Below are 12,039 nucleotides of genomic sequence, written 5' to 3'. Positions count from 1 at the left end.
GGCTGAGAGAGACTAAGGCCCAGACGCTCAAAGGTGTTTAGACTCAATGGAAATTAGGTCCCACAGGGAGTCTGCGGCAGCGCAGGGACCTGAAGCCGGTCTCCCTGTGTCCCAGGCTGGAGCGCTGACCTAGGCCCACCACCGCTGTCTTTTATTTCCCTTCTGCTTTTTGAACCTCGAGGGGTCACGTTTCAAAGAAAAACGACAGCCGAGAGTCCCCTGGGATCACAGGAGTCTGGGAGCTGGGACTTTAAGCAAAAACACTAAAATCATGAGCTGCCCATGCTGTGACACTGGTTTTGTAAACGAATAGACCCTCTGGTGACGTCTTCAGTTGGATTCTCACCTAAGCTTTGCCCCTGTTACGATCCCGCGTCCCAGCGATGTTCTTACACTACGTCATTGCACGGCTGCCCCAGGGATCTTCTTTAAAGGGTTAAAAAAGCCATTGCCACTTTGAGCTGAACCGCCCCCTTCATTGCTTGGCTGCAGGGCTGTGCGCCACAAACCCTGCCGGTGCCCGTCCCGCTGCAGCCTTGTCTGCACTATTGCTACCGTAACCCACGGTCACATGGTGTCTCTGTCCCCCTTTAGTGGCCAGGCCATAGACAGCGGTTTGTGTCCCCTCCGGCGCTTGGGTTCACACAGCTGGTCCTTTAACATGAGCAGCGGCCGATCCTGCTTTTAGATCCAGAGTCTCAAGTCCCTACCAATGGTCCCCGTCCATTACATTGGCACTGCTCTGATCTACCTCTCTCGGACGTCAGCTGTGGACGCTGTTTTAAGCGCCCGATCCATGATACCTACTCTGAGCAGGGACAGCTAACACGGTGTCTAAAAAAAGCCAGCAGCCCAGATTCCCTCAGGCTCCCACGGCCGCTATGACCCATGGGGTTGGCCCGGTGCTGGTGCTGGTGGGAAGTGTTTGCAAACTTTCCCTGGCTTAGACAGAGTTAAGGAAGTTCAGAAACCAGGATCCTGACATGAACGTAAATCCCGACCCATTGTGACTTAAACACACTCCTTGGTGACTGGGGGAGCGGAAAAGCCCCCGACAGCTCGTGCCCTCACAGCTAACGGCTGGTGCATACGGACCACAAAAGCAGCAGGCCCGGAAAGAATTTGTACCACCAGTGTCAGAGGTCATTGCCTCTGGGAGGCAGCAATGCCAGCAGACGCGCTGTATTTACACAGGCAGTCACTAGAGGGCGCTGGCGCCATTGTATTGTTGCCTTGAACCTGTTGCCCAAAGCACCTTGCGCTTAGGCTGAGATTCATTTTTACCATTGCCACCGGCTGGGTCCTGCCATTTGGGCCCTGTGCTGCGTCGGGGCTGTGCGGGGCCGTGCGGGGCTGTGCGGGGCTGTGGTGACTGTGATGACTGTGATGCCGGAAGCAAACCCCTCCCACACAGCCTGGCACGCAGCCCGCTCCCTGCACCATCCAGTGCCCACAGTGCCCCTCTGCAGACCAGCGGGTACAGCCAGGACCCTGCCCCTCCCGCACGCTAGGTGGGGGCTGTCTACTACGTCCATGTGCCTCTAGGGGAACAATCTGCTGCCCTAAGCCATTGTTCCTGGCAGCCTCCTCCTCCAGGAGAAGCCAGTGGGCAGCTAGTGACCCTGTGCTGGAGGAGCTGAGCTGGCCGCTGGCGGCAATGCTGCGGAGAGGCAGGGATGGGGCTCTCAGAGTCTGCTGCTCTGCTGGTCAGTCTCTCCAGGGGAGCAGAGCCGTGGACTGGGGACCTGGCTAGCAGGGGCGTAGCCAGGTTCTAGGAGCAGGGGGAGCGAACACACACAAAACGGCGCCACCCGCTGCCAAATGCTTCAAGATGCTCAGAGAGAAGCATACGTACAAAGTACTATCATGAAGGACCCGTGTCATGTCCTTGTAAGTGCCCCCTGCTGGCCACCCGCTAACATTGCTGTGAGGGGCATTCCAGCCTATGAACTCTTTATCCCTGGGATAAAGAACAGAATCCAGCCACTGCCCCAATCTCGGGATCCCTGGGCCCACCCTTAGGGTACAGACTTCGGTGCATGTTGGAAGCTGCTATCCAGCTACCTAGTCCCTCTGGTTGCATCCCTGACCCCCCTGAGTTCCTGATATTTAAACACACCTCTCTCCCAGAACTCCAAACGGTGTAATGCGTCAGTTTTAGCATTGAACCCCTCGGGGGCATGCAGTAGTGGTGAAGAGCAAGACACTTTCCTGAGACTCTAACACATTAACGCACTTTTATACTTCATCACGTAGAGCACAGGAGAGCGCAGATCATACAGAACAATCAACACTAAACGCATGTTCCTCACCGCTCCAGGGCATTCTCTGGGCTGGGGTCCAAGTCCCTCGGGTTGTCTGCAGGCCTTGGGCTCAGGAACGTGGGCATGAGGCTGCTACATACTGAGGAGTGCTCCAGTCCTTTCAAAAAAAAAAAAAAGGACTGGAACGTGCTCCAAGTCCACCGCTAAGTGATACTGGCAGCACCCAACTGCCATTGCAGCTCCTCCAGAAGGTGCTAGAATGGCGTTCCGGAGTGTTCCGGCACAATTCCAGCCCCGGTGCTGAGTGAGCTCTCTGCTCCCCCCAGCTACGCTCCTGTGGCTAGCACTTCCCGGCCAACATTGGGTCAGTCATGCCCCCACTTCTCCACAGGGACAGGCACCTCTGTGCATGGGGTTCGCCCCTCCTCCATGCAGCGCTATCGTCCCACAAACCCCTTGAAAGGGGTGCTGAAGACAGTCTTCTGTGGAAGTGGGGGTGCTGGCGCCCCAGAGCCGGTGCCCGTGCACAGAGCCCAATGCTGATGACCCCAGTGTCCCACAGGACCCCATGACCTGCTGGGACTGTCCCATGGAGGGCGCTACATATCAATCATGTACCCTTATCAAAGTGACAGACTCAAGGCTCAGTGTTTCTAACATTGCTTCTTTTTGTTTTGTGCACCACACCCCTGCTCTTGCGTCAGAGGGGCACTGTCTTTATTCTTTTACTACAGCTCTCATCTGCTATTTTGTTACAAAAAAAACAAACAAAAAAGAATCCAGAATCTCTCCCTAGTCGCCTGATTTTGACGGCCCTGCTGCAGCCATGACGTGGTCTTTATTTAAAAACATTTTACATTTTGTAAAAGAATCAAGTTACCCCGTAAGGGTTAAATGCCAAATCCCAAAGCCAAACAACACTGACTACCTGTGTCTGGCAAAAGGTCTTGTCAGTTTTGCAACTTTGAATTCAAGAGTCAAATGGATTTTTAGTGGCATTATTCAAAATAAAACAAAACCAATTTATCTTAAACCTACAAAGCAGGAGTTTTACAAACCAGGTGAGTTGGTTTAGGTTCTTAGAACCTCACATATTTCCACAGATAGATACATACACATTTTCTTTTCCTTAACATTCCTTCTACACTACTCTGGTTTTCCATAGCTGTATATAGATGATATTCCCTTTCTTCATTTGGGTCAGTTAAGTTCCAGTAGACCCCCCCCCCCCCCATGTTTTAGCAAATTTGACTAAATTGTCCATAGTCAAATGATTTCAACCAGAGTCTCTCTTTATTTGGATTATTTACAGACATTCTTTTGGAAAAGGGCCCATTTTCCCTTCAGAATGGCTGCAAAGAAAGCATGATTTTTTTTTATTATTTTATTTTTTTTAAAACATGGTCCTTAACCTTTTTACAAGGTTTAACTGCTTAATTCTTTCCAGCCTCTGTTAACTTTTCACTCTCTTTCCTTAAATCACTTGTTTATCTCCCAAAATGACACCTTTACCAACGCAGATTTCACCATTTTAAGTATTGTTCCAGGGATTCATGCCTTTTCTTACTCCTGACACTATGCCCTTAGGGCTTCCAACCTGTTTCAGTTTCTTTATCTGTTGCTTGTCTGGGCCCGATCCTGCTTTTTCCAATGAACCGTTTTTGTGAGGGATATTGTGCTCACCTCACAATTCCGAAAGAAACGTCCAAGGAAAGGGACCAGGAAGGATGGGGGCCAGCCGAGGAGCCCACCCTCCCTGCTGAACCGGTAGTGGAACAGTAAAGAATCAGTTTCTGAGGCAGACAACAAAGGGGAACAGAACAAGGGGCTTTTTTTCTTCTTTCTTTCTTTTCACAATGAGATGGGAGTATGAAGGGGGTTGGGATCGATCCGGGGTGTTATTTTTGTTTTGTTTTTGGAGAACAGGGTAAAGGGGAGCGCTCGGTCTGGTGGTGGGAGAGGAGGCTTTTAATAAAGCTTTTAACTTATTATTTGAATCTTTGAGAGAGGCGAGTTTCAATTCTGTCCACCTACGATTTGCCTCTTCCCACCATTGCATGAAACAATCAACCTCTCCTTTAGCCGAGTTTGTCTTTTAAGACGTCCACTCGGTCCTTGTCCCAAGATCCTAACAGTGGCCACTGAGTTTTGCGATCTCCCTGAGTTAGCCTAGACCATTTCTCCAGAAATTTACAGGAGTCTGGACCCTTCCTAAAATACATAAAATGAGCCGGCGTTCCTTTAGGGAACTGTCCCGACTTAGACATCTGGTTACCCATACAGGAGGACTTCACACACACCAATCACACAAGAAGGAAATTCGGGTTCGTCAGAGCGATGCCCGGTGCAACACACAAAAGGAGCCCACAGGCTACTGCCTCAATCGCCCTTGCCTTCACACCAAGGGTTTTACCAAAGGTGTTGTGCACCTGCGATTGTGAAGATTTCACTCACTCAGACCGTGGGGACAGGAACCCCTTGGTTGGCCGATACCCGGACGGAGACGGCATCCAGACTCAAACACTCCACGGGAGGACTGATAGACACAGAGACAGGACAGTCCTCAATCCGGATAAAACACAGAAATAATTACCTGACCAGATTCCTGATGTCAGATCCCGGGATCCCTACCAGAACAGAGTGGGAACCAACAGGATCAATGGCGTAGACTTCACTGTGGTCGTGCGCCCTTCCATTCAGGAGGAGGGCCGCTTGGGCAAAATGCCCAGGTGCCGGCTGCCACGGTCGTCCTACAGAAACGGTCAGGAATCACACGGCCCCAGTGAAGATGGTTGCCATCTCAGTGGGACCTCCAAATTGTCAAAGTCAGACTGAGGACTCACAATTTGTCAGACCATTCTGTTTATTAGCACAGCGCTTTGCTAATACATTCAGATAATGTGAACCCCTATGCAAGACCCAAACACTCTTATTTATACCGATAATAGGGAGTGAACTAAACAAAGGGACAAAGAGAGCAAAATTGTAAAAATTTACCTGGGGCACAATATGCATATCCTGCTTCCTTACTAACGCTTATTCATCTAAGGCTAATGCTTCACCAATTGCCCTTAAGTGGAGCAATTGTTCTATCTTAATGTCTGCTTTCCTGACACCTGGATCGCAGCATTTCTCATTTCTACTTAAAGGTACATACAGCATTCTTTAATTCAGTCTATTTCTTTAATAGAATTCATTTCACTTTCACAGGCCCCACCCCTCAGCGCGGACAGAGGAGCCCCTGGCCACCCTGCGCCAGCTGCCCCAAGCCCCAGGCCACTGATCCGAGCTGAGCCCCCCACCAGCTTATACCCGCCTCCCCTACATAGAAATCTACCAGACAGACCCACATGGCACCTGCTTTGTCAGGACGAGGACACTGCTCAAAGACACCTAGAAACCTGGCAGGACCCATCAGTTTGAAAGACACCTTTGATTTTCCCAACAGATGCAGGAATTGGCAAGGAGCAGAACCCGCCCCCCACCTGCCACACGCAAGCAGAAACCTTTCCACTGCTACAAATACACCAGGCCGATGCGCATGGCGTACGTCAGCAGCAGATGCCAACACCTGACGGTATGCAATCAGTTCAGAGAGAACTAGGAGTTTTATGGATCTGTCAACATTTCTTCCACGCCTCGGATATGTACGTGAGCCCGAGACGACTACAGGACAAAGCTGCAGGCTGGACATGGGCGCTTTAGCATGATGTAGCCTGCAACGTATCAAGGACCAGGTGACCAACTATCCCGCCCTGAAATACTAGGATGTGAATGGAGAGACAGCCTGACAGTGGGATGGGGCTGAAGGCTGAGAGTTTACACAAATCCCCTTTTGCCAGCAGCCGGCTCTCCTGCCAGCAGCTCCCACCCTGCCCCAGCTCGGGGCTCCTGTCCTGCAGCTTCTCTGTTTTCTTTCCAAATTTCCCAGGCTGCCCCACACCATTCGTTCAACCTCCCAGGGTCAGAGTTAATGCTGTGTGTTTGAGTGGCACTCCCCCATCCAATCAGGTTTTTTCAGTGTAGCCTGGGGGGCGGGAGCTCTCGCCCAGCTTCACACCAGAAAGTGTCTACACACCAGCTGGTGGCCCCCAAGCGCCTGCCCTACATGTGGCTGATACCGCGATGCCACAGCTCTTAGCCATCAGCTACGAAAAAGGGGCTGGGATGTGCATCACTGACTTCTTACCCAGAGCATTTATTCTGGCACTTTCCGCTCAGAACCACGTCCATTCCCTGACTTACAACAGGGCTGGATGGGAATTGCAAGGAGAGAATCTCCACAGAGGAAAAGATTCAGTATTAATGTCCCAGAGACTGGGGAGACCTTGGTGCCTCTGTTGGCGATGGGGCCATCAATGGGCCAGAGTGCCCAGGGCTGGGGAGCTCAGGGACAGGGGGGCAGGTGTATCGGGGTGGGAGGACCCACTGGTGGGCATCACACTTCTGAACAGGGGTTCAGGTCCCTTGGGACCGGAATTGGAGGTGGGGTTGGGTGCAGGTGGCACAGTTACGCAGCATTGGCTGGGGTTGGCATGAGTTAAGCCTTGAGAGGCCTTTGTTGATTTGGTGTCTCTTTAGGGGACAGCTAGATCCTGGTGGGGGCCTCAGAGACCTCCAGGGGGAGGAAGAAAAGCAGCCAGGAGCCACCATTAGACACTCCTGACCAGGGTACGCTTGCCCTCCATCTCTTCCTCCCAACATGGAGCCTGCAGCTCTATTTGTGGGGTCAGGGTGGGGTGAATGGCGGCACAGCAAGGAGGCCTGCCTGGGGCACGTGGGCAGCGGGGAGTGGTGGTTTGGAGGATTAAAATGGGCTGGGGAAGGCATCTCAAAGGAGCTCTGTGCTGGGGCCGGGCTGTGTACGGTGTGATGGGTTCAGACTCTCTGTCTATTTCTATTTGTCTGTTTAGACTGGCAGCCCTTCTGGTGTGGGCAGCACCCACCAATGGCCCTGGTCCCGACTGGGCCTCTTGGCGCTACCGTAACCCAAATCAACACGAATATGAATGGTCCTGCTCGTCAGTCTGTGCCAGCACAAAGCCAGAGGCTATGGCTCCACCCTCCCCGATCGGACCCCGGATGGGCCCGCCCGGGCCTTGTGCAGCATAGACCCAGCTGAGTGGTTTGGCTGGGACCTCATTAACTCGGCCCTCCCTGGACGGGACTCGAGGAGGGTCGGCTGGACCCGAGAGCAGCTCGCACAGAACTGAGCAGTGTCATCCCAGCTGGCAATGACCTCACCCAGCTCAGAACTTCTGAGCCGTTTGGATCCAAACAGCCTGATGCCGTTGGGACCAGAACATTCCAGGACGATTTAAACCACAACCGTCTGGTGCCCCTTGGATCAAACCCTTGGCTCAGGTCAATCGTGATCCTGTCTCTGCTGCCTGCACTGTGAGATCTGGGGATTTAGCTGAGAATTGGACCAGAACCGCTATCCCTTCCCCAGCAGAGACCCGGACCTTCTGGCTGGTGCTGGGACAGAGAATCCAGGAGGTTTCGAGGACTGTGACAGGCACCAGCCTTGACCCCAGTCCCCAGAGCCAGGACCATGGCGCACAGCCAGGGGCTTCCTGCTGACGCCCCAGAGACAAATCCTGGAGCTGCCCAGGAGGGGTCAGGTGAGCAGGACGTTCCCTGGGCCCACAGGACACTCGGGGGAGAGGCTGGCAGGGGTCCTAGGTCAAGGATGAACTCAAATTCTCTCTCTGCCTGGCCCAGGGAGGTCTCAGAGGGGGAGGGGGAGAGAAACAGAGACTCCACCAGGGCACAGTGGGGGAAACAGACTCCAAGTGGGGAGAGACAGAGCCCTCTAAATGGTTAAATGGAAAAGAGGAAGGGGGAGACACAGACCCCCCCCCCCCAGGGGTGAAGGAGACACCAGGAAGAGGAGATATCTGGGGGCACAAAATGGCTCTTCCATGTAGAGACGCCAGTGCAGAGTCCTGGGCCCTTGGGGTAACGAGCCTAAGCCAGGGGCCTAGGCCGATGGGCACAGCCAGGTCTCAGGCTGCTCCTGGTAACCATGCCAGGGTCAGATGTCAGGGCTGGGGCAGACCAATGGGGCAGAGTGTCCATCTCCCCCAGGCCAGGGCAGCATCGGCACTGACAGGATGTTGTCTAGGGCTCTGTCCAACCTAGTTGCCAGTGTGTCAAGCGAGGGGGATGTGGTCCTTCCCTGGGCACAGCGCGTCAGATCCCTGACTGGTCGCTCCCCTGATATTTGTACTCAGTGAGTCCCCTTCCCCACCCCCTCCACCTGCCCACGGGGGGCCCCTTTGGGCCTGGGACACAGGGCTGGGAGCCGGAGGGGGATGCGCCGCTGGGGGCGATGGCCGCAGGAGTTGGGTTTTCATTCTGCTTTCAGAGTCACAGAGATCAGGGGAGTCGCCCCCTCGTCAGGGGGTCTCTGCCAGGAGCCCCGTTCCTGGGGAAACGGCGGAGCAGAGGGTCTCTGCCTCTGCAGGCCCCAGGGACCCAAGCCAGCAGACCACCACGGCCAAATCCGTCACCAGCCACCCCTCTGCCCGCGGTGTGCAGCCTGCGGCCCCCAACCGCCTGTGTGCGCAGCCCCCAGGGGATCCACCCGGCGCCGGCGTGAAGAGAAAGCGCTCGGCACGTGTCAGAGAGGCCGAGGGGGAGGGAGAAGAAAAGACCCTTTTTTACATGCAGGTCAGGGTCGTGAACGGCGTCTCGGTGGCCTGGGAGACGGGGGCCGGCTTTGAAGCCATTAGGAAGCGCCCCCGTATCTTTAAGGCCAATTACAGTGGAGGAGAAAGCTTTGCCGGGTCGGACCTGAGCAGCTCCCACACCAGGTCTGAGCTGGGGGACGTGGACCCCGAGGCGGGGGACGTGGACCCCGAGGCAGAGAGCGACGCTGGGGGACCAGCAGAGGAGGCTCCACAGCAGCCGATGGGAGCGCCCCCTGAGTGGCTTCTCACCCCCGAGCAGGGCCTGCGCTGCCTGGCCTGCTGCCGAGTCTTCCCCAGCCTGGAGGCCCTGACCCAGCATGTCAAGCAGGGGCTGCGCGAAGGCTTCAGCTGCCACGTCTACTACCGGGTGCTGGGGCAGCTCAGGGCGGGAGAGCCGCCCCGGAAGAGACGGCGACGTGGGGCCCGGGAGTGCAGCAAGTGTGGGGGAGAGATACGGCGCCCACACAAGGCTGCCAGATAGGCCTGGCAAGGACACACCGGGGGAGCCCAGCTGCTGGCTGAGACCGGAGACGACTCTGCCAGCGGGTCCGGGCACACACGCCAGTCCCTGCCCCCGGCTAGGAAGCCCTGCCCGCTGCCGGCTTGCCAGCCAGACCCGATCACCACGTGAGGCCAGGACAACGAGCTCTGGGACTCGCCGTGATACGCCCAGGCCCCTGCTTGGGAACTGCCAGCGCTACGAGCATCAGGGCTGAGAACTGGCAGCTCCAGCAGTGCCAGGCCAACGGCATCCCAGCCCAGCGCGCCAGATCCACACCAGGCTCCCCGCTGGGGCCAACAGGCCGAACCGGAGCTGCCAGGCTCCCTCCCCTCCCCCAGCCCGGCCGGAGGAGCAACCTGCAGCTCCCGCAGCAAGGCCCTGCCGGATGCCAGCAGAGCCCCAGACAGCAACGCCGAGCCCCACCCCTCCATAGGGCCGTGGCCGCACCCGACCCAGCCACCAGGGACGGGGAAAGAACTGACGACATCAGCCAGCCTTCTCCCTGCCGGGACCCACCTAAAGCCTTGGCCACCGCCCAGAGGGCTGGAGGGTTGGTAGCAGAGACACCTGCTTAGAGACGCACACGGACTCCGGCCCATCGACGGGAGGCAGGTGGTGAGAAGACGTATCTCTGCAACATCCCCAGAGACGGACGCACAGGGCGGCTACGACCAACAGCCCCTGAAGGCTGAGCCGTGGCCTCTGCCGCCACGGAGCAAGGAGCTGGGAGCACGCCCCGCCGGCACAGACATCAGCTAAGTGACTTACTGCAGGGTTCTCGTCGGGGGCGGGGGGGGCCTAGGCTCCCGCAGCGACTCAGGGGCTTGTGAGCTAGGGCAGGTAGCTAAAGGGTCTGGGCAGGGGGCTGGAGGTCAGGAAGGCAGATGGGGACAAGGGCTGGGTGAGAAAAAGGGGGGTGTGGGCGGGGGCAAAGATGGGAGGAAGGGGGCGTGGGCGGGGGCCACACCTCGACCAGCCACAACTGAGCTAAAGCTCTTACCTGTATCTTCACTAGGAGCAGGTTTAGCTGACCCACAGTAGATCCACCTGACCTAAACCCCAGCCCGTGTCTTAGTCCAGGCAAAGGGCCAGTGTCCTCCTCAGCGCCTGGCCCAGCTTGGTCAGGTGCTAAATTGAGCGAGAGGGACATAAAAATCTGCTAGGCGGCTTTGACATGCTCAGGCTGGCGCTCAGATCCCAGCTGTAAAGCAGGGGAAACATTCTGTGCTCCCAAGTGCACCAAACGCCACAGCCGCCCGCCCGCCCTTCAGCTGAGGGGACGAAAGGCTTTCACCAACATTCATTAATGAAGCTTCACGCCCCTTGGCAGGAGTGGTAGCATCCAGAGCCTTGTGCGGCTGACCGGGAAACTGAGGCACAAAGAGGCAAAATGACTCAACCGAGATCACACAGTGACTCTGGGAATCTGACATTTCTTTGTGCCAGACAAAGGCAGAACCCCTTCCATGCAAAACAGCAACTAACCTGGGAAGGGAAGCAGCGTGTGTGACCATCAGAGCATCCCCCGTTTAGTTTGGCTACTAAGGAGCACAGCCCTAAAGTCACCATATAACCCCCTGTTCATATGTTACATTCCATGCAGCTATCCATTCTTATCAAGGGCACGAAGCCATGTCGGAGGCAGTGGGGGCTGCCCGGCAAACCCTGAAGCCGGTAGCGCTCGGGCAGCTGTTTCGTGTGGCTGGGAGGGAGGAGGGGGAATGCAGGGCGCTCAAGGGAGGGGGCGGAGTTGGGGCGGGGACTTTGTGGGAGGGGCGGAGTTGGGGCAGGGCCGGGGCAGGGAAGGGGCGGAGTTGGGGCGGGGACTTTGGGGGAGGGGCGGAGTTGGGGCAGAGCCGGGGCAGGGAAGGGGTGGAGTTGGGGCGGGGACTTTGGGGGAGGGGTGGAGTTTGTACAAAGGGGACACTGACCTGCACTGTGAAGCGCTTAGCGATCTATGGAGGAAAAGTGCTATATCACAGCGAGGGATTAGTATTAATTCCTTTTCTCTTCCTCCCCGTTGTGAGCCCCAGCTACTGCCATGAAGACCCCTGTGTTCCAGAAAGAACGTCAACCAAATGCTTCCCGAGTGACCTACGTGCCACTTGCCCCCATCCGGCCAGGAGGTAAATATCAGAGTGTGGCCGACCTACCGGGTTGACCAAAACAATCGCTTGCCCTTTATCCACAAACCTGATGATTCTCAGACCCAGTTTTTGGTCTCCACCAACCGTCCCGCTTGGTAGCAGAGTTTTAGTAGCAGAGGCTGTAGTGAGGACTCGCAGGGCTAAGATCATGCTAAAAACACTGTGGAACATTCATAGATCAACCTAAAGGAACAGAATGCATTGTGGGATATGTTGGCCTTGCCTATCTTTATCATGTGTGCAACTTCCTGGGGGATAGGGTGACCAGACAGCAAATGTGAAACATCGGGACTGTCCCTATAAACCTATGTAAGAAAAAGGCCCAAAAATTGGGACTGTCCCTATAAAATCGGGACATCTGGTCACCCTACTGGGGGAGGGAGCGGGGGTTGTTTGCAAATTAGCAAATAACCAAACAACAATAGTCACTC

At 55.7% G+C, this 12,039-nt stretch overlaps 1 long non-coding RNA gene across 1 annotated transcript in view; it reads right to left on the bottom strand.

Moving 5' to 3' along the window:
- Positions 1 to 2,223: 2,223 nt before the first annotated feature.
- Positions 2,224 to 12,039, bottom strand: part of LOC135978395 (uncharacterized) — a 30,514-nt gene continuing 20,698 nt past the window's right edge. The window contains exon 3 of the long non-coding RNA XR_010595795.1: positions 2,224 to 2,421. This is a non-coding gene — a long non-coding RNA (uncharacterized LOC135978395). The remainder of the gene's footprint in view (positions 2,422 to 12,039) is intronic.

Source organism: Chrysemys picta, unplaced genomic scaffold (assembly GCF_011386835.1).
Source record: "Chrysemys picta bellii isolate R12L10 unplaced genomic scaffold, ASM1138683v2 scaf242, whole genome shotgun sequence".
Lineage (NCBI taxonomy): Eukaryota > Metazoa > Chordata > Testudines > Emydidae > Chrysemys > Chrysemys picta.
Note: the sequence above shows the minus strand (reverse complement) of the source record. Positions and strands in the feature narration are given on the sequence as shown.